A 23350-nucleotide genomic window follows, 5' to 3' on the forward strand; every position below is an offset into this window, starting at 1 on the left:
ATTTGTAGACCATACCCAGGATATACACTCACTAAGGGCTAACAACCCTATCTCCAATTTCAACCTATCTCTCTCTCAATTTTGACCACTTCTCATTAGAATCCTGCTAGTCTTGGCCCAAATTATCCAGCTTTCTCTCCTGCACTATCATCATGGCCTTTTAACTGGTCTCTCTGCTTCCACTCTAGCCTCTCCATACTCCAGTCAGCACAACTAGAGGAAACAGCACAAACAGCACAACTAGAGGAAAACAAACCAGAGTGAATCACTCTCCTATTTAAAATGCTCCAGTGCTTACCTACTCCATTTTGAACAAAATCTAAACTCCTCTACCATGGCCTAATATAGCTCCAGAATCTGCCTACCACTTCCCTCACCTCATCTTGTACTGCTCTTCCTTGGCCTTTGTTTTGGTTCCTCCAATAGACTCTTCTCCCTTGACCAAGGCCCTGTTTCATTACTCTCTACCCCATTACCCAGTTTACTGTCTGTATCAGCACTTATCAGTACCTGTAATTGTTTTATTTATTGTTTACACATTTACTGTATTTTCCCTGCAATAGAATGTAGGCTCCACAAAGGTAAGGATCCTGTTTGCTTGTTCATCACTGTATCCCAACACCAGTACAGTGCCTGATATAAAGGAAGAACTTAATGAGGAAGGAAAGGGAAAAGAGAAGGAAGCAATTTGCTAATATACTGCCATTTCTGATTCTTTAGATGAGACTAGACTAGGAAAAAAGTCACCTTTTAAAACTAGTTTCAGGACAGACTGACTGACACCATCTAGGATAAAGAGGCCCTCTTGGACATTTCTGATAACTGCTTATCCTAACCTTCATTTTACTTAATGAGAAGGTTTAGCACATGCCTTGTACCTAAGACCAGTATCCCTGGCCCCTATCACAAATGCCCTAGCACTGAGAGGCAACATACAGAAGACGATCCACTAGAACTGCATGACTCCCTTCCAATACACACTGAGAAAGACTGCCTACCAAAGGAGGATTGATTATTTGTGTACTATGGCTAGGAAATTTCTTTTATACAAGTCTACTCATCAATATATCTCTGGTTCACCTGTAAGGGGGCTCTGTACTACCCTGATCTCCAAACTTAGCTGACACATGTCCAGATCCCTAGAGAATGTATTCCTGTATAGGCATTTGGTTACCAAAGCATCTGAGAACATTCTGTCAACCAGGTCTTAGTCCTTTAAGAAAAGTGACATCCACACTGATAAATGGGGACCATTAAGAGCTTCTGCTGGTAGTATTATCACTCAGTACATCTACCCCTAGTGGTGTTCCTCCTTATGAATGCCCTTGCTACTACTCACCTGTGCTATGCATGAATGGCTCAAGACAAACCCAACCCCACCACTTTGGAGTGGGAGGACTAGGCCATTTGAATGTTGGCGGTTACCAAGCTAGGTGAGCTGGATGGAACTTAATGGAGCTCCCCAGTCTGATTTGTCATCTGCCTAAACAGACTTTTATCATGACTATAGCTGGGAAACAGACTGCAGACCAAGGTATCTATCCATACCTTGACAGACATTACAGTACAGGTCTTAGGAAAAGTTTTGGTTAAATTCCTAAAGTTTTAATCATTTACTTTATCTCATCTTCTAGGGCCCTCATTCCTGTTGGATGGGAATCAGCTGTAAAGATTATTGGGGAAACAAAGTTGCCTAAGGTTATAGAATGGACAGTGGGTGGTTCACTTTGTAAACTGACCTGATTTTTTAAATTGAAGTGTAGGTGATTTACAATGTTGTATTAGTTTCAAGTGATTCAGTTATACATACATATATATATATATGTATATTCTTTTTCAGATGCTTTTCGTTTATAGGTTATTACAAAATACTGAGTACAGTTCTCTGTGCTATACAGTAGGTGTTTCTTGGTTATCTATTTTATATATAGTAGTGTGTATATGTTAATTCCAAACTCCTAATTTATCCCTCCCCCCCAACTTTCTCCTTTGGTAACAGTAAGTTTTTCTTGTCTGGGGGTCTATTTCTGTTTTGTATATAAGTTCATTTGTATCATTTGTTTTTATTTATTTTCTTTCTTTTAAAAAATTTTTAAAATTTAAGTATAGTTGAGTTACAATGTTGTGTTAGTTTTAGGTGTACAGCAAAGTGATTCAGTTTTATATATATATTCATTTGTATCATTTTTCTTAGATTCCACGTATAAGTGCTATCATAGGATATTTGTCTTTCTCTGGCTTACTTCACTTAGGATAATCTCTAGATCCATCCATGTTGCTGCACATGGCATTATTTCATTCTTTTTTATGGCTGAGTAATATTCCATTGTATACATGTACATCTTCTTTACCCATTCCTCTGTTGAAGTGCATTTAGGTTGCTTCCATGTCTTGGCTATTGTAAATAGTGCTGCAATGAACACTGAGGCACGTGTATCTTTTCGAATTATAGTTTTCTCTGGATATATGCCCAGGAGTGCGATTGTCGGATCATATGGTAGCTCTATTTTTAGTTTTTTAAACAACCTCCATACTGTTCTCCATAGTGGCTGCACCAATTTACATTCCCGCCAACAGTGCAGGAGGGTTCCTTTCTCTCCACGCCCTCTCCAGCATTTATTATTTGTAGACTTTTTGATGATGGCCATTCTGACTGGTGTGAGGTGATACGTCGCAGTTTTGATTTGCATTTCTCTAATAATTAGCGATGTTGAGCATCTTTTCATGTGCCTTTTGGCCATCTGGATGTCTTCTTTGGAAAAACGTCTATTTAGATCTTCTGTCCATTTTTTGACTGGGTTGTTTGTTTGTTTTTTTGATATTGAGCTGTACAAGCTGTTTGTATATTTTAGAGATTAATCCCTTGTCAGTTGCATAGTTTGCAAATATTTCCTCCCATTCTGTAGGTTGTCTTTTTGTTTTGTTTATGGTTTCCTTTGTTATGCAAAAGCTTTTAAGTTTAATTAGGTCCCATTTGTTTTTTTGTTTGTTCATTTCGTTTTTATTCCCACTAATCCAGGAGATGGATCCAAAAAGATATTGTTGCGATTTATGTAAACTGACCTAATCTTCCTAGGAAGATTACATTTAGGAGACTATTACACTCTTGTCTTTTTTTTTTGTGGGGGCGTACATATTTTATAATCTCCTCTTTTTTTTCAGAGCTCAGGGCACCAATCCATTCCTTCTTAAACAAGTCTTCTCTCCTATGTACTGAACAAGAGATATCCCTACTTCTTAAGGACCTGCCTTGTTCACAGGCGAGGCGGGACAACTTTATTGAGTCACAACTGTTTTCCAATCCCTGGTCAAGTTTAGCTGAGACACTGACTCAAGGTAGGCCAATCATGTTTTCTCTCCTAGGAACCTGGAATTGAAGCACTGGAATACTGTCAATTAGGTGAGAGCTCTGGGTCTTAAAGTCCTACAGAATTGATGGCTGAGACCACTGTTTTGGGGCATCCCACAATGAGCAACATGGCAGGAGAAGCTGGTGTCAAGAAAACAGAACACATATAACACAGAGAGAAAGAGAGAGAGGAGTATGTTCAGTTTCTAAAATTGCAGTGAACTGATGTGCTCCCTGTGTATTTTTCCTATAAATAAACTTTTTACAAATATATCTTTTTTTATGTTATTTTTTTGCGGTACGCGGGCCTCTCACTGTTGTGGGCTCTCCCGCCGCAGAGCACAGGCTCCGGACGCGCAGGCTCAGCGGCCATGGCTCACGGGCCCAGCCGCTCCGCGGCATGTGGGATCTTTCTGGACCGGGGCACGAACCCGTGTCCCCCGCATTGGCAGGCAGACTCTCAACCACTGCACCACCAGGGAAGCCCACAAATATATCTTTAAGTGGATATTTATTCCTTACAACCAATCATTTTCTATGACATGAAAACATACACCTTCATTGATATTCTCTCTCCATTTTTCTTTCAGCTCTTGCTTTCATAATACTCTACTGCATTCCCTCTCCTGGTCTTTCTTCATTTAATCTGTAACCAAAAAAACTTCACCATATGTAATGGATATGTAATGTGTTTTTTTTTTAGCAGCCTAGAGTCTTTTGGACATTCTAATCTTTGATTATAATGGGGCAGTTGAGCAATACATGTGTCCATCTGCCTACTTTTAAGACCAAAGCAACAACATATATTGAAAGGGGGAAATCATTACCCTTCTGAAAGTGAGTGGCAATGTTGTGCTCTTCAGTTAAAGGGCCTCATCCCATGACACATCCTGTCCCTACATTCTGAGGATGGTACGTCTTTTCCAGGCTGGCCATTCTGGATCCAGGCCCAATCTGACATCAATCAGTACAATTTCAGTGATCAGGCCTACAATGAAGATCAGTATTTCCCAACCTTTCTTGAATAATGAATGTTTTTTAAAAAATAATACTGTGAACCTCCTTAGGAATTTAAAAAATTATTTTAAAAAAATTTCTTATGACACAAGATAAAGGAGTTTTAAGTAAAAATATTTCATCTTAGTTCAGCATATTATTAAAGCTTTATTATAAAGCTCATGTGGCAAAGTCTTTAATTATACTGTTAATATTTAAGGACAGGGCTTCCCTGGTGGCGCAGTGGTTGAGAGTCCGCCTGTCGATGCAGGGGACATGGGTTCGTGCCCCGGTCCGGGAAGATCCCACATGCCACGGAGCAGCTGGGCCCGTGAGCCATGGCCGCTGAGCCTGCGCGTCCGGAGCCTGTGCTCCGCAATGGGAGAGGCCACAACAGTGAGAGGCCCGCATACCGCAAAAAAAAAAAAAAAAAAAAAAAAAAAAAATATTTAAGGACAAATTTTGACTTCTATTCACAGTAGATGAACTGTTTTATTATGGAAAGAAAATCACATGTTGTCAAATAAAATTGTCAAAAAATTAAAAGATGGATTAACAACCAATATCCTGAGAAAACCATAGTTCGAAAAGGTACACACACCCCAGTGTTCACTGCAGCACTATTTATAATAGTCAAGACATGGATGCAACCTAAATGTCCATCAACAGAGGAATGGATAAAGAAGATGTGGTACATATATACAATGGAATATTACTCCGCCATAAAAAAAGAATGAAATGCCATTTGCAGCAACATGGATGGACCTAGATATTATCATACTAAGTAAAGTAAGTCAGACAGAGAAAGACAAATATCCTATGATATTACTTACATGTGGAATCTAAAAGAAACATACAAATGAATTTATTTACAAAACAGAAACAGACTCACAGACTTCGAAAACAAACTTATGGTTACCAAAGGGGATAGGTGCAGGGAGGGATAAATTAGGAGTTTGGGATTAACATATACACACTACTATATATAAAATAGATAATCACCAAGGACCTACTGTATAGCACAGGGAACTCTACTCAATATTTTGTAATAACCTATATGGGAAAGAATCTAAAAAAGAATGGATGTATGTATAACGGAATCACTTTGCTGTATACCTGAAACTAAAAGAACACTGTAAATCAACTGTACTCTAATATAAAATTAAATTTAATAAATGGACTTGGCACCAAATGTATATTGAGATGTAGGCTGAAATTTAATCCACATTATAGCAGCCAAAACAAACAAACGTTAAAAACCTGATACTTGAAATTCTTCCATTTTGAGCTTATAAAAATCAACTCTTATTTTGATAATTTGGAGGTTTAGTTTTTTGTTTGTTTTTTAAATAAATTCATTTATTTATTTATTTTTGGCTGAGTTGGGTCTTTGTTGCTGAGTGCGGGCTTTCTCTAGTTGTGGCGAGTGGGGTCTACTCTATGTTGCGGTGTGTGGGCTTCTCATTGCGGTGGCTTCTCTTGTTGCGGAACACGGGCTCTAGGCGTGCGGGCTTCAGTAGTCGTGGTCCATGGGCTCTAGAGCGCAGGCTCAGTAGTTGTGGTGCCCGGGCTTAGTTGCTCCACAGCATGTGGGATCTTCCCGGACCAGGGCTCAAACCCGTGTCCCCTGCATTGGCAGGCAGATTCTTAACCACTGCACCACCAGGGAAGCCCTGGAGGTTTAGTTTAATCAAGGTAGAAGAAATGGTTTCATGCTGCTCTTTGAGAGAAGTTCTCAGCAAACATATACTTCAGATCTTTATCACCAATAAACAAAAAGCCAGTTGGACAGAATAACCCTGTATATTTTTTCTTTTTCATATTTTCAAGTATTTAAATCTTTCCTTTTGAGAATCTGAAGTACCTAAACAGAATAAGATCAATGATAATAAAATAAACATCCAGCTATCTATAACACTAGTTGTATAGTAAGTTGAAAATGAATTCTTTTTAGAGCAAACCTCTTCCTTATTTCATACCACATGGAGTCTCTCAATTGACAATTCATTTTAGAAATGAAATCATCTGAATTTGATTAGACCCCTTCTATGTTTCATGATATTCAATACAGTATCTTTACCTTGCTATTTGTATTTGGTTAACCAACCTGAAATTATTTTCTCTAGAGTAGCTTTAAGAATAGGAAATAGCAAATGCCAATTATAAGCATGTATGAATACACATGACTTTAAACTAAGGCATGCCTGGCTAATGTCTTTATATTTAAAATGATTTAAAAAACCTTTTTATTTTGAGTTAATTATAGATTTCCAGAAGAACTGCAAAGAGAATACAGAGAATTCCCTTATACCCTTCACCCAGCTTCCTTTAATCATGTAGTTTTTTAAGTATTAGAAACATCTTGATATTTCATAAAAATTTTGATCAGATGAATGCAAATTACGTATTTCATAAAGAGCATCTTGAAATAGTTTTGCAGAACTATCATTTTTCATGCTCCTCATTAATCTATGATATCTTGACATGTGTTTCACACATGTTCCATCTTTAACCAACAATCCATTATGAGTACAAATTAAACTATACTTAAAACTAAGAACAACACTTAAAAACAGTATAATGGTCCTTCTTAAACTCTTCCAAACAGTAGAAGAGGAGGGAATACTTCCAAACTCATTTTATTTTATTATTTTAAAAAAATTTTTATTGGAGTATACTTGATTTACAATGTTGTGTTAGTTTCAGGTGTACAGCAAAATGAATTATTATAAATATACATATATCCACTCTTTTTTAGATTCTTTTCCCATATAGGCCATTACAGATTACTGAGTAGAGTTCCCTGTGCTATAGAGTAGGTTGTTATTACTTATCTATTTTATATATGGTACTGTGTATATGTCAATCCCAATCTACCAATTTATCCCCCCCACCCCCACTCCCTGGTAACCATAAGTTTGTTTTCTACATCTGTGACTCTACTTCTGTTTTGCAAATAAGTTTATTTGTACCCTATTTTTTTAGATTCCACATATAAGTGGTATCATGATACTTGTCTTTCTCTGTCTGACTTGCTTCACTCATTATGACAACTCTACGTCCATCTATGTTGCTGCAAATGGCATTATTTTGCTCTTTTTACGGCTGAGTAATATTCCACTGTATATATGTACCACATCTTCTTTACCCATTCCTCTGTTGATGGGCATTTAGGTTGCTTCCATGACCTGGCTATTGTAAACAGTGCTGCAATGAACACCGGGGTGGGGTGCATGTATCTTTTCGAATTATGGTTTTCTCTGGGTATATGCTCAGTAGTGGGATTGCTGGATATGGTACTTCTAATTTTAGTTTTTTAAACAACCTCCATACTGTTCTCCAGAGTGGCTGTACCAATTTACATTCCCACCAACAGGGTAGGAGGGTTCTTTTCTCCACACCCTCTCCAGCATTTACTGTTTGTAGATTTTTTTGATGATGGTCATTCTGACCAGTGTAAGGTGATACCTCATTGTAGTTTTGATTTGCATTTCTCTAATGATTAGTGATGCTGAGCCTCATTTCATGTGCTTTTAGGCTATCTGTATGTCTTTGGAGAAATGTCTATTTAGATCTTCCACCCATGTTTTGATTGGGTTATTTCCCTTTTTTGATATTGAGCTGCATGAGCTGTTTGTATGTTTTGGAGATTAATCCCTTGTCAGTTGCATCATTTGCAAATATTTTCTCCCATTCTGAGGGTTGTCTTTTTGTTTTGTTTATGGTTTCCTTTGCTGTGCAAAAGCTTTTAAGTTTAATTAGATCCCATTTGTTTATTTTTGTTTTTATTTACATTACTCTAGGAGGTGGATCAAAAAAGATCTTGCTGTCATTTATGTCAAAGAGTGTTCTGCCTATGTTTTCCTCTAAGAGTTTTATAGTGTCCAGCCTTACATTTAGGTCTTTAATCCATTTTGAGTTTATTTTTGTGTATGATGTTAGGGAGTGTTCTAATTTCATTCTTTTATATGTAGCTGTCCAGTTTTCCCAGCACCACTTGTTAAAGAGACTGTCTTTTCTCCATTGTATATTCTTGCCTCCTTTGTCATAGATTAGAAGACCATAGGTACGTGGGTCAAACTCTTTTTATGAGGCCAGCATTACCCTTAATTCAACCAGACAACAACATTATAAAAAAAGAAAATTACATGCCAATATCTTTGATGAATAAAGATGAGATGAAAATCCTTAACAAAATATTAGTAAATTGAAATCAACAATACAGTAAAAGAATAATATACCATGGTCAAGTGGAATCTATTCCAGGGATGCAAGGATGGTTCAACGCCCACAAATCAATCAATATGACACACTGCATTAACAAAATGAAGGATAAAAAGCATATGATCATCTCAATAAATGCAGAAAAAGCATTTGCCAAAAATCACAATCCATTCATGATAAAAACTCTCATTAAACTGGGAATAGAGGAAATATACCTCAACATAAGAGAGGCCATATATGACAAGCTCACAGCTAGCATGAGATTCAACAGTGAAAAGCTGAAAGCTTTTCCTCTAATATCGGGAACAAGACAAGGAGACCCACTCTTACCACATTTATTCAACATAGTATTTGAAGTCCTAGCCAGAGTATTCAGGAAGAAAAAGAAGTAAAGGAATTCAAATCAGAAAGGAAGAAATAGGGCTTCCCTGGTGGCACAGTGGTTGAGAGTCCACCTGCCGATGCAGGGGACATTGGTTCGTGCCCCGGTCCGGGAAGATCCCACATGCAGTGGAGCGGCTGGGCCCGTGAGCCATGGCCGCTGAGCCTGCGCGTCCGGAGCCTGTGCTCCGCAACGGGAGAGGCCACAACAGTGAGAGGCCCACGTACCAAAAAAAAAGAAAGGAAGAAATAAAACTATATTTACAAACGACACAGTATTACATATAGAAAACTCTAAAATCTCTACTAAAAAACTGTCAGGACTAATAAACAAATTCAGTAAACTTGTAGGATACAAAATCAATACACAAAAATCAGCTGCACTTCTATATGCTAATAATGAGCCATCAGAATGAGAAATTAAGAAAACAACAGCATTTACACTTGCATTAAAAAGAATAAAATACCTAGGAATAAAGGGTGCTCAACATCACTCATCATCAGAGGAATATAAATCAAAACCACAATGAGCTATCACTTCACACCTGTTAGAATGGCTATTATCAGGAAGACAACAAGTAATAAGCATTGGCCAGGATGTGGAGAAAGGGGAACCCTTGTGCAAGGTAAAGTAAATTGGTGCAGCCCCTATGGAAAACAATATGGAGGTTCCTCAAAAGATTAAAAATAGAACTACCATATGATCCAGCAATTCCACTTCTGGGTATGTATCTGAAAGAAATGAAAACACTAACTTGAAAAGGTTTCTGCACTCCCATGTTCACTGAAGCTTTATAATAGCTAAGACATGGAAACAACCCAAGTTGCTTTTTAAATGGGAAAAACATTTAAATAACTGGTTTATTAATTTCCAAAAAGCAATTACTGATACAGAAACTATTATTGCCTTCAATTATATGAATTGATTCTAAGATCAATTTATAAGCTAATTCTAACATTTCACATGGAAGTGGAAATGTGAAAGAGCCAAGAGAACCTTGGCGGGGGGGCGGGGGCAACAAAGACAAAGTAGTAGCAATATTTTTTCCTTAAACTGAGCAGTGGATAACAAGTGTTCATTGTACTGCTATGCTTTACATCTTACATATGTTTTATAAATATTGTGCTGTAGATGTTTAATTTTTTTTTTTTTTTGGCGGTACGCGGGCCTGTCACTGTTGTGGCCTCTCCCATTGCGGAGCACAGGCTCCGGACGCGCAGGCTCAGCGGCCATGGCTCACGGGCCCAGCCGCTCCGCGGCATGTGGGATCTTCCCGGACCGGGGCATGAACCCGTTGTCCCCTGCATCGGCAGATGGATTCTCAACCACTGCACCACCAGGGAAGCCTGATGTTTAATATTTTTAAAAAGAACAAAGAAAGAAGACCTTGCCTACCAAAAATCACAATTTATTATCAAGCTATAGTAATTAAAAGTGTGTTAATGTCACAGAAGCAAAGATCAATGGAACTAGAGTCCTAAAACCAACCTATACATATATGAGAATCTATTAACTGATAATTTGACATGCCACTTATTAGAAAAATTATTATTCAAATGGATAGCCAACTGAACAAGAGTCCTCTCTTACACTATTCACAAAAATAAATTCCAGATGAATTAAAGATTTAAATTTTATATAAAAGTATAAGAAAATGTAAGATACTATGTTTATATCTTAAGGCAGGAAAGACATCCATTTAAAAGTTAGTTAAAAAAAAAGTTAGTAAAAAAAAAAAGTAAAGTCAAAAGCCATGAAAGCAAAGATAGGTAAATCTGACATCAAAATTAAAAACCATTACTAACAAAGGGAGAGGACTACAACAGATTGGAGGAAAATGTACCATTTTCATAAATAAAGAATGAGTATCTAGAAACCAAAGAACTCCTATAAATAAATAAAAAGTATTCACTATCTGCATATAACAGGAAAAAACAAAAATAAGAGTGCTTAAACAAAACAGAAGTTAAATTTCTCTTATGCAAAAGAAGTTGAGGGCTGGTGCAGCAGCTTGACCAAATGCTCAGAGACCCAGACTTTCTGGCTCACTGAGCTACCACCATGGTCCTCATAGTCTAGGATGGCTGGTAGAGCTCCAGTCATTACATCTGTGTTCCAATATATAGAATGTGTGAAGGGATGAGGGAGTGCCTCCTCTCTTGAAGGAGCCTTCAGAAAGTCATATCAAACCCTTCTGCTTATGTATTGTTAGCTAAAACTTACCTAGTTATACTTAGCTCCAAGGAAGCCAAAGAATATAGTCTTCTGGATGGGCAGCAATGGACCTGGCTAAAAACTGGGGTTCCTATTACTAAAGATGAAGGAAGAATGGATCACAGGAGGTAACCAGCAGTCTTTGCTATGCAATCCGAATAGAAAAGAAAAAAAGAAATACAAATGGTCAAAAACTAGAAAAGATGGTCAACCACATGGAAATAAAAATTAAAACAAGGGGAGAGGAGTTTAAAAAACTTTTGAGAGAGGCAAAAATTTGCAAGTTGGTGAAGGCATGAGGATTTTTATCCTCTGTTAATTTTTTACTTTTAACAAAGAGAATGTATTCTATATTCCTAGTGTAACTAAAAGTAATAAAAATATTTTATTTATTAAAAAACATAAACACATTACTGCTTTTAATTATATTACATATTATATAGTTAAATAATATTAGTATAGATACCTTGGGGACCAATTTGGCATTATCTATTAAAATTTTGATTATATGACTATATGACCCAGTAATTCCATCTTTCAGTTGTTTATACAATATAAACATTCACACATTTGCATAAGTACAAGGATGTTCATTGCAGTAATGTTTAAAAGAGGAAAAACTGGAAACAACCCAAGTGTTCATCATCAGGGGAATAGACCTACTTAATTTTTTTCATAGCACTATTACCACTATCTGAAATTACATTATTTATTTATCTACTTATTTGTCATCTAGGAAATTAGCTCATCTAGGAAAAGAGTAGAGGCAAGGAGAACATATTTATATAATACTTGTTTGGTTAAAAATTCATTAGAAATAATGCATTGTCTTTTAAAATAATGAATCAAAACAGACACCATTCCAGCCTTTAATAACATGATCCCGCCAGAAGGCCCTCATGAAGGCCTGCAGGTTTACAGACAAGCTGAGAAACAATGACCCAGATGAAACCTCTTAACCTGCTATCCAGAGAGACCGTCATTGGACATGATCTGTTGCCCTTTTCTTTACAGTCTGAGGCATTTCACAGTAGAATCAACACACTCTCTTCATTATGTGGAACCCTTAACTGCCTTTAATACATGGATTTCAATACTGCTGCCAACACTGAGTGAACCTCCACTCACTGAGCAGGGCCTGCCATGGGAAAGAGGTACCAACTAGAATGCCAGGAGAATGCCAAGATTGCCAAGACGTACCATGCTGACAGAAGACAAAATGCTGACACCTGAGCCACAGTGCTCGGGGCTTGGCACTGGTAGGAGTGCTGTGTTCATCAGTACTCATAGCAGGAGCATTCCAGGGCTCCATTCTCAAGGCTGTGAAACAGGGACTATGCCTGTGATCACGAAATGGAAGGGCTCAGTGTGCCTTTGCTATGATTTCTAAATCCTTAATGACATACCCATTCACAGACACTAATCTCTGCTTTTTATTTCTAACCTCACAGACAAGCAGTTTTCAAACTGCTTAAAACAAAACAAAACAAAACAAAACTGGAGGGACTCAGTTCAAAAGAAAGCTTAAAGATGAATAAACATATGGGGGCATGGGAGAGAAATAGCCTCAATGCTCAGTCTTGGGGGCATGGGAGGAACACCCAGATTATTGAGAGATCTGGGAAGAAGAGTTTGAAATGGAAGGGAGTGCTGGGGAAAATGAACTTTAACAAAGACCTGAGAGAAGGAGCTTTGTAGATATTAGGGGAAAGCAAAGGTCCTGAGGCAGGGATGTAGCTGCTTTGTTGAAGGAAGCACAAGAACCATTTGTGACTGGGACAAAGTAAGCACAGGGGAGAGTTGTAGGAGATGAGGTCAGGGAAGTAAAAGGGGGGTTAGATTATATAGGGCCTTGTAGGTAAGTGTAAAGCCTCTGATCAGAGAACTTACTTTTAACAGGCTCCCTCTAGCTGCTAGGAGAGCAAGGACAGAAGCAGGGAAAAAGAGGCTATGACAGTAATCCAGGTGAGATACAATGATGGTTTGGACAAGGTAGAAGCAGTAGAGATATTGGGATGTGACCAATTCTAGATACATTCTGAATGTAGAGCCAAGAGGGTTTGCTGATAGACTGAATGTGGGGTGAAAGAGAAAGAAGAGAGTCAAAGATGTTGCCAAGGTTTTTGGCCTGGGTTCCTGGAAGAATGGAGCTGCTATTTACCGAGATGGGACAGGCTGTGGGAAGAGTGGGTTTTAGAGGGGAAGAGGAGGAGTTCCGTTTTGAGATGTCTGTTAGATATCCAAATGGAGAGGTCAAGTAGGCACTTTGATATCAGAGTATGAGATTCAGAGAAGAGGTCTAACTTGGAGAAAAAAATTGGTAGTCCTTGGTGGTAGGATTGGTGTATATTTAAGGTCATGAGACTGGGTGAAATGACAAGAAAATAGGGTTGATAAGGAAGAATAGAGGTTTGAGGAATAAACAGCTCTCCAATTTTCAGAGGTCAGTTAGATGATGAAAACAAAAAGACTGAGAAGGAATCACCAGTAAGGTAGGAGGAAATCCAGAGAATGTAGTACTCTGGAAGCTAAGTGAAGAAAGCATTTCAAAGAAAGGAATAATCAACTGTGCAAAATGCTGTTGAAAGGTCAAGTAAGAAAAAGACTGAAAACTTACTCACTGGAGTTAGCAATGTGGAGGGTAAAGGACTGACTCGAGAGAGGACTCAAGAGAGACTGGTGGAAAGGAACTGGACTGAGTCAGTTAGACAACAGAGAGGAACAGATTTGGAGGAGGATGCAGGGTCAAGAGAGAGTTTGGACTTGTATCATAAGGCACTGTATCTCTAGTATCTAGCAATGTGCCAAGCACATAGTGGTAACTCAATAAATATTTGTTGATTGAGGTGAATGAGATCACTAACCACTGAATCAGGAAATAGTCTTAGTTCTAGAAGTTTAAAGGCTGATACATTGATATGTGAGAATTCTTGGTTCAATAAAAAGAACTGCCTTTATTCTCCTTCAAAGCCTGAAAACTCTTTAGTTTTGAAAACTATGACTCACACACCTAGAACAGCTATCCCTAAATTTGAGAAGAGGGACTTCCCTGGTGGCGTGGTGGTTAAGAATCCAAGCAATGGTCCGGGAAGATCCCACGTGCCGCGGAGCCACTAAGCCCGTGTGCCACAACTATAGAGCCTGCAATCTAGAGCCCGAGAGCCACAACTACTGAGCCCATGTGCCACAACTACTGAAGCCTGCGTGCCTAGAGCCCGTGCTCCACAATAAGAGAAGCCACCACAATGAGAAGCCCACGCACCACAACGAAGAGTAGCCCTCTCTCGCCGCAACTAGAGAAAGCCCATATGCAGCAACGAAGACCCAACACAGCCAAAAAATAATAATAATAATAATAAATAAATAAATTTATTTAAAAAATAAATAAATTTGAGAGGAATAGCAACAGAATTTGACAAATGCATGCTCTACAAGAAAATATACCTTTAATTTTGGATGGGTACAACATATCCAAATACCTTTTGTACCTGGGACTCTGTGACTGGCTGGATCCCAGCCCTCTAGTTATGTCATGACTCACTATGCACTAGAATGGAAGACCCTTGGTGGTTGCTGAAGGATCATACCACTCTTGGTGGTATCTGACAAGGGTCTAGTAATCAATATATAAAGAACTCTTAACTACTCAACAACAAAAAAGACGAACAGCCCAATTAAAAAACAGGCAAAGAACTTGAATAGACATCTCTCCAAAGAAAATATACAAATGGCCAACAAACACATTAAAAGATGCACAACATCATTAGTCACTAGAGAAATGCAAATCAAAATCACAGTGAGATATCACTTCACAACCACGAGGATGGCCATAACCAAAACCAAACCAAAACCAGAAAATAACAAGTGTTGACGAGGACGTGGAGAAACTATAACTTTCAAACACTGATAGTGGAAATGTAAAATGGTGCAGTTGCTGTGGAAAAGTTTGGTAGTTCCTCAAAAAGTTAAACATAGAATCACCATATGATCCAGCAATTCCACTCCTAGGTATATATACAAAAGAATTGAAACAGGTATTCAAGTAAAAACTTGCACACGAAAGCTCTTGGCAACACTATCTACAGTAGCCAGAAAGTGTAAACAACTGAAATGTCCATCAACTGATAAACGGATAAACAAAAGGTGGTATATCCTTTCAGTGGAATTATTATTCAAAGACAGGAATGAATATTATTCAAAGAAAGGAACACATGCCACAACACGAATGAACCTTGTAAACATCATGCTAAATGAAAGAAGAAGCCAGATACAGGAAGTCTCATTTTGTGTGATTCCATTTATATGAAATGTCCAAAATAAACAACTCCATAGAGAAAGCAAGCAAACTGGTGGTTTCCAGGAAATAGGGGGAGAAAGGGATGGGGAATAACTGCTTAATGGGTACACGGCTTCCTTCTGGGGTGATAAAAAAAGTTCTGGAATTAGATAATGGTTATGGTTGTACAACACGGTGAATGTATTGAGATTCACTGATTGTACACTTTAAAATGATTAAAATGGTTAATTTTATGTTATGTGAATTTTAACTCAATAAAAGCAAGTCACACAGCTCACACTTGACAGATCAAGGTCATGCGCTGACGAACTGACTCTAAATCCTATTACCATGCAACTACTGTTGTCTCCTTTACAAACCAAAGGAGCTCTGGACAACTTTGGCAGTGAACTTTTCCCTCCATCTATCACCATCAGGCATAGTACCTAACTATATTTGCGATAAAAGAATTCCTACAATTGCCTAAGCACATAAAAGTTTCTAAACAAAATATTTTCTTATCATAAACTCCCAGTATAAACCTTAAACCAAAGTCTGCTATTCATGTCACAAAGTCATCCTTCATTTAGAAGTTAACCATCGTGCACCTGATGAACCAATGACAGCTATGAAGGACAATCCCTTACAAGATGATACTCCTGTTTGCAAAAAGAGTACAGCAATGGGGCTTATGCCTTCGACTAATAAATACCATTCTTCACTAATAATCCTTGGCATTTTCCAACCCCTGTGGTTTCTGTTTTGCTGGTAGATCACAACTCTTAGAAATATGAAGTGTAAAACTGACGTTTAAACTCTCTTGTGCCAGATTAAGGTTGCCAGTGAGGCAGAAATGGATAAATGACAGATTGGTAGTGAACATCTGCATTACAACCCACTCCAGAGAGTCATTCTAATCCAAAGTCTTCAAGGTAACAGCATTCATACAACCTTTTGGAAACCAAAGTTTGTTTGGTGTTCTCTTCTTCTGCTTCTCTCTGAGCTCAATGAGGGCCTAATTCTCCAACTTATATCCATACCCTTTAATCACCATCAATGATAAAGATTTCAAAGTATGGGAAATGTTACATACACGCAACTGGAAAACCAAACTGCAATATCAAGTTAATTAGAAAAAAACACAGCTGCAAAAACTATCCCTAGGGGGTTTCCCTGGTGGTGCAGTGGTTGAGAGTCCACCTGCCGATGCAGGGGACACGGGTTCGTGCCCCGGTCTGGGAAGATCCCACATGCCGCGGAGCGGCTGGGCCCGTGAGCCATGGCCGCTGAGCTTGCGCGTCCGGAGCCTGTGCTCCGCAACGGGAGATGCCACAACAGTGAGAGGCCCGCGTACCGCAAGAAAAAAAAAAAAACTATCCCTAGGAATGACAGCTAGATACATATTCCCTGACATAGCCAAGTATTCCATTTTCAACATGCCAACAATCTGGTCTTTGTTCATCAGTTCACTGAAAGGATGATGTCAGGGTCACTGGAGCCCTGCTGGTCCTTAGGAGTTCTATGGCTTTCCAGATAAGAAAGAGACTAAGGGCCTAATCACCAACATCTGAGCCTCAAGGGTCCTGGCAAAATATCTCCTCAGTGAAAAGCACAAAGTCTCCAAAACAAATATAAGCAAGACCCCTCTGAAATGGGGTAGACAGGTAATCAGGCACGACTGAGATACGTCCCTGAAAAGTCAGGAGAAGCGTTTGGGTAACCAACACAGACTAAGCACCTACCATAGAGACATGTAAGACACCTCCCCCTGCCTCATCACTCCCCTTTTGGTTAAACATCTCAAAAGATTTTTCCAACATTCACCATTTCCATTTCCTTACTTTCTATCCACTTCAATCTGGCTTCTGCCTTTTTCAATCTAAAACGGTTGTTGCTAAGGTCAAAGACTCCATTTGCTAAATTCAGTACATCATTTTATGTCTACATCTTTACTTGATGACTCCTCTTTTTAAAATATTCTCTTCCCTTGCCTTTCATGACACATCTTAAACTGGAATTAAATTTGAAAGTGAGTTTCTAAGACAAAAACCGAGTATATTTAAATTACTCTCGAAAATTCTTTAAATGGCCTATTAAGTAAAGCCTAACTGATTTTTGTATGCATAACTCTATACAGTAATGAACAGCATCTATGTATGCATGCATGCAAAAAAAAAAAACACAACAGTAAGTATACCTGCGAAATAGAACACTTTCTTTCATCTAATTAGAAACACCTTCAAATATATTCGGTTAAGTTTGCATACCTTAAGGGCAAGCAAGGTGTCATTCCACTGTACCTCTGGCCACTCCTCATCCCTCTCCTGGGGTTACCCTCCTTGACCCAACTTTGAAATGCTGGGCCTGAGCCCTCTTCTCTTCTTAATCTCTATAGATGGTTCTCAATTTCCACTGCTCAGTGGAATCACCTGAGGACCTTTTAAAAATCCCAGGCTGCAATTCAGAGCAAGCAAACAGAAAGAGAAATTGAGGTAGGCCCCAGCATCAGTATTTTTTAACCATTCAATGTTTCCAATGTGTAGCCAAAATGAGAATCACTATTCTATACTCTCTCCCTACAGCAGGCATCACACACTCATATGCCTACACAGTCAGAGAAGAAAATAAACAAAGCAGGCCAGGAGTAAGTTTTAGGGAGTGGTAGGCTCTTTGGTGGACTAGAAAGCAGCTGGGATCAGCTGTGACAGAGCTCCAATCAACTGCTCTCATATGGGAAAGCCAGCTCAGTAGTGCTACATCTTCTCACTTTTAAAGAAAAGCTCCAAAATCTGGATTTTCATGGGAAATCTTCAGATTTTAAATTACTGGCAACTAACTCAAAATTAAACAACAACAACAAAAACCACTGTATATGAAAAACAACACACATCTGTAAACCAGATTCAGCTCTGGGCTGTGGGTGTACAACCTCTGTGCGGGGTAATTCCATCTACACCCTTCAATTTACACCTAAATATTTATATCCCCAGTCCATCACACCCTTCTGGGCTCTGGATTTGAATTATCAAATGCTTATGTGACATCTCCACTTCTCACCAGTCCCAAAGTGAACTGTAATTTAAACCACCTCAACCATTTATTCTTCCAATGTTCTCTAGCTCAGGTAACACCATTCACCTGGCTGGGTAAGTGAGAACCCTGGGCTTTATTCTATACACGTATTTCTCCCTCTCACTGCTTGTACTGTATCAATCAACAAATCCTATCAATTATGCCTCCTAAATATATCCCTTGCATCCATTTACTTCTCTCCATCTCCTCTGCTACCAACTTGGTCCCAGCTATCAGTTTTTCTCTACCTTTCCACAGTGTAGTTTTCCCTCTGTATCCATGGATGTAAACCTGCAGATATGGAGGGCTGACTGTATTACGCCATCTTATATAAGGGACTTGAGCATCCGTGGATTTTGGTATCCAGGGGGGTCCTGGAACCAATCCCCAGCAGATACCAAAGGCTGACTGTCTTAGCCAGCTCAGGTGGCCATAATAAAATACCATAGACTGGGTGGCTTAAACAACAGAAATTAACATTCTTACAGTTTTAGAGGATAGAAGTCCCAGACCAAGGTCCAGCAAGGTTGGTTTCTGGGAAGGATTCTCTTCCTGGCTTGTAAATGGCTATGTTCTCACTGTGAGCACATGGCCTTCCCTTCCTCCTCTTCTTATAAGGCCACCAATTTTATTGGATTAGGGCCCCAACCCTTATGACCTCATTTAACTTTAATTACCTCCTAAAGACTATCTTCAAATATAGTCACATTAGGGATTAGGGCTTCAAAGAGCAATTTTAGGGGGACACAATTCACTTTATAACACACTGTAATCTTAGTTAGAATCAGTTTTCTCCAACATCCACTCATTTCCTTCCAAGCTATTCTCTCCAATATGACCAGAGTAATCTTTTACAACCACAAATATTTACAAATGTGTGTGTGTACATATCTGACCCAACAATTCCACTTCTAGGAATTTATCCTACAAATATATTCACACACATGTGAACTAGCATATGCATAGTATGATTTGTTATAGTAAATTACTGGAAACAATTTAAATGTCCCTCAACAGAGGAACACAGTTTAAATGTCCCTCAGTAGAGGATCCATTAAATAATCTGTGTATCTATACAATGGAATACTATACAGTCATTCAAAAGAATAAGAAAACTATATATTAGAATGGAAAAATTTCCAGGATATTGTTAAGAGAACAAAACAAGGAACAGAACAGTGTGTACAGTATGCTACCATTTGTGTAAACAACAGGAGGAAAGAATATGCATTTGCTTGAATGCCACAGAAAATGTCTAGAATGATACATAAAACTACTAACAGTGGTTATCCTGCTGGAAGGTATGAGGAAAGTGGCAGCTGGGGGAGGAAATAAGACCCACTGCAGACATTCTGATCTAATGGGCCTGGAGCATGGCCCAGGCACTAGTATTGTTTTAAGTTCCTCTAGTGATTCTGATAAACAGGCTGGACTGAGAACTGCTGTTCACCGTGCCTTCACCTACTTTCCCAGCTTCATTTTGTATCATCCGGCCCCTATCGCTCTCCATCCTCCAGCTATACTGGCCTCTGAATTCCCAGAAAAGGTCCTGCTCCTTCTGCCTGGAATACAGTCCCCCAAAGTTTTACCTTGTAACTTCTATTTATTCTTCAGTCTACCTCCCCTTATAGGTTACTTCCCAAAGAAACTCCTAGTTTCCAAACTAGGTCAGTACCCCTTTTTGATGTACTCAGAGAACCCTGTACTTCCAGAATCTATCACAATTGTAACGAGGAACTGTATAATTATACATGTATGTGTCTGTCACTCTCTTTAGACTGTAAGGTCCAGGAGTTTAGAGACCACATCCGTGGCTTTTACCACTGTATTCCCAGACCTAAATTAAGGTCTGGCTGGCAAGGTAGGCTCTCTCTCAGATGTTTTTTAAATGAATGACTGCTCTTACCTTCAAACCCAGCAGAGTAGAAAAAATGACACAGAAGCAAATGAGGACAATGCAGTGTCATTAGTGTTAAGACAAGCAGTCCCTTTAGAACAGTGGTTCTCAACTGGGGGTGATTTTGGCCCTCCCAGGGGACATCTGGCAATGTCTAGAGGCATTTTTGAGTGTGGGTGGTGTGGGGTGTGTGACTGTTTGACTGTCACAACTGTGTGTGTATGCAGGCGGACTACTGGTAACTATTAACTAGAGGTCAGGAATGCTGCTAAACATCCTATAGTGCACAGGATAGCCTCCACGAGAAGAATTATCTGGTCCAAAATGTCAGTGGTACGTCTAATTTAGAGGACGGTCATACTCAAAAGGGTGATCAATTCTATTCCAGGCAATGGGGTTTTTCGGGGGGGGGGGAGGTGGGGTGAGGAGGATGTCAAGAAAAACTTCAGAGAGGAAGTAAAGCTTTAAGCTGTGTGTTGAAGGGTGGTATGGACCATATCAGTGTAGACTGTTTGCCAGAAGTAATGCAAAGCCTCTGAAGCGTTTAAAAGCAAAGTTATGGTTTGAACAGGTACCCACCTCAAGTAGCCCATACCCCAATATTACTCATCTCCTTTATTCCCTTCTTGTTGAAACGAACCTTTCATTCTCTTAGGGCAGTGGTTTCAGCTAAACATTAAGGCCAAATTAAGTCAGACTAAGATAAAGTCGTATAGCCCTTTCAATCTCCAGAATGTTAGCTGTATTTTAAAATATGCAAATACTTATGAATACAAATAAATCTTTAACTGCTTAAAGTTCAGATTATTCGTAGATAAAGCTATTTTTTGAACTCAACAGCCAGGTTGGTCCTGGTAAAGACTTCTCCAAAGCTTTCCATTTAAAAAAAAACTTCTTTCCTCTGTCCTCAATTTCTGAGCTCCCAGAGTTAGAAAAGATTCAAGTTTTTCCACAAGTATCTCATGCCATAAGTTCTTCTGCCAGAGAGGACAGGATGCAATAAGTGTGAATAAACTGTATGTATAAATTAGTCTATAGATTTTTTAAAAGGCTTTCACTAAAAGTCATGGATACTCCTGGAAGAAATGAAATTGAGATAATTTAAAATAGTATGACCAAAAAAGAAAACGGTGTTTTACTATAACACAAGCCTGTTGCCTACTGAGCTGGAAACACACTCTGCTCTAGTACGGCTATTCTTAGGGTCTCAGACTGGGTGCTCTCTCTGAGAAACTGAGGCCTGAGACTAACGAAGAACAAAGAAAAATGCTTGGCACGGAAGGTTTGGGCGATGTTTTGTACATAAAAGATTTGAGGAGGAAGACTTCCTCAGATTTTGGAAGGCATACTAATCACTCTTTTTTTGCTTACGTGTTAAAAATTTTTATTTCGTGTTTCCAGACCATTTCCTAATAAGAAAATACCTTATAATTTACAAAGAGCAATTTATCCTCCCTTACATTTGCTGACCACTAAAACTGGATACAGTTTCCTTAAGCTTTACCAGAGTCAGAGGATTGGGAATAATGTGAGCATAGCAGAGTTCAGATGCAACATCAACTCCAAGGCCGGCCAGCTGGTTTCCATCGAGAGGTCCCCCAGGAGAAAGCCCCTCCGAGGCGGCGGCCGGGGTCGGCGCGGGAGTGAGACCCACCGGGGCGGCCCAGGGGCGGCCGCGGGGCAAGGCCGGGGTCAGCCCGACCCCTGTTTACCTTTGTTTCAGGTACTCCCTTTCCCAGCCGGGCCCGGGATCCCGCCCGAGGCCGCGAGCTGGTGACACATCCTTCTTTGGCCAAGTCGGGCCGAGGTTGGTCAGGGGGCGGGGAAGGAAAATAAAGGCTCAGCGCCTAACGACGTGACTCTCAGTTCTTCCAAAACGTTGGCATTTGTTTCTCTGCCAAGCTTTCCTATTAACAAGTTCCCGAGGGTTGTACGGGCGAACTGGCCCCCCAGCCCCCCGAAAGTGGGAGGGACCAGGCCGTCCTCCGCCTTCCCTCCTCCGTGGGCACCCCCGGGACAGGCCGTTTCCACACCTCCCGGGCTGACAAGGCCCGGGACCGAGCCGGTCGTGCGGCGGCGCCCGCACCGCCTCGAACCCCGACTTGCGCGGCTCAGCCAGCAGGGCCAGCGCCGCGCTGCCCTGCCGACCCCGCCGGCCCCTGGGGCCAGGCCGGTCCCCGCCCTCAGGCCCCGGCCCCGCCCGCCCGGGCCTCCGCGCACCGCCCCCCTCCCTCGCCACAACCCGCGGGCCGAACGCGGGACGCGAGGGCTCCGGGCCGCGCGGCGGGCGGCCCCACGCTTACCTCAGCGCCCGCGGCTCCTCCTCTGGCTGCTGCCTCCGCTCGCGCACAGCCTTGGCCGCCAGGGCTCCGGGCGGCGCGGGATGTGGGCTGGGAAAGCGGCGCGTGAGGAGCTGAGGCCCAAGCGCGCCCCGCCCAGCCGCCCGTCCACCCCCTCCCATCCCTCAGCCCCACCCTCTGCTGTGGGCTCGGCGCCCCGCCCCTCCCGCCAGGCTCCGCCCCTCCCATCGGACCCCGCCCACTCTGCCGGCCAGAGAGTGAAAGGGGGCACTCAGGGGCGCCGCAAGAGCCGCCAGGGCCGCTGTCCGTGCAGTCCCCTGTATGGCGGGCCTGCGGGGATACGATTCGTAGTGCTTACTACGATTTGGCGGATGAGAGTTTCACTCTCTGATTTATTATTACTGTTATCGTTGTTGTTATCTTCATTTAGTTGTTTTGCCCTCCTGTAGCCGACTGGATGGCTCCATTGAGGCCAGAGGCGGTGGACAGATATCCCTCACCGCTGACCAGACACTCCCTGTCACTCCGATCCTACCTACCTGTGGCCAGCACCTGCGCCACATGTCATTATGATATAGTGAACAAGTTGTGTGAATTTTGAAAGAAGAGATATTTATTTTTAACAGTTATTGTTAAATAT

The 23350-nt window shown here is 40.5% G+C and overlaps 1 protein-coding gene across 3 annotated transcripts in view; it reads right to left on the reverse strand.

Annotated features, from left to right (window-relative positions):
* PPP2R3A (protein phosphatase 2 regulatory subunit B''alpha) overlaps positions 1-22799 on the reverse strand; it is a 221723-nt gene extending 198924 nt beyond the window's left edge. The window contains exon 1 of one of the 3 annotated variants that reach the window (XM_082840028.1): positions 22714-22799. The gene's annotated coding sequence lies outside the window, so the exon portion shown is untranslated. Of the gene's footprint in view, positions 1-22122; positions 22331-22713 lie in introns of those variants that run through there. The other 2 variants (XM_082840025.1, XM_082840026.1) reach the window with 2 other exon arrangements.
* Between the last annotated feature and the right edge of the window lie 551 nt (positions 22800-23350).

This window comes from Leucopleurus acutus, assembly GCF_964270905.1.
Source record: "Leucopleurus acutus genome assembly, chromosome: 5".
Classification (NCBI taxonomy): domain Eukaryota; kingdom Metazoa; phylum Chordata; class Mammalia; order Artiodactyla; family Delphinidae; genus Leucopleurus; species Leucopleurus acutus.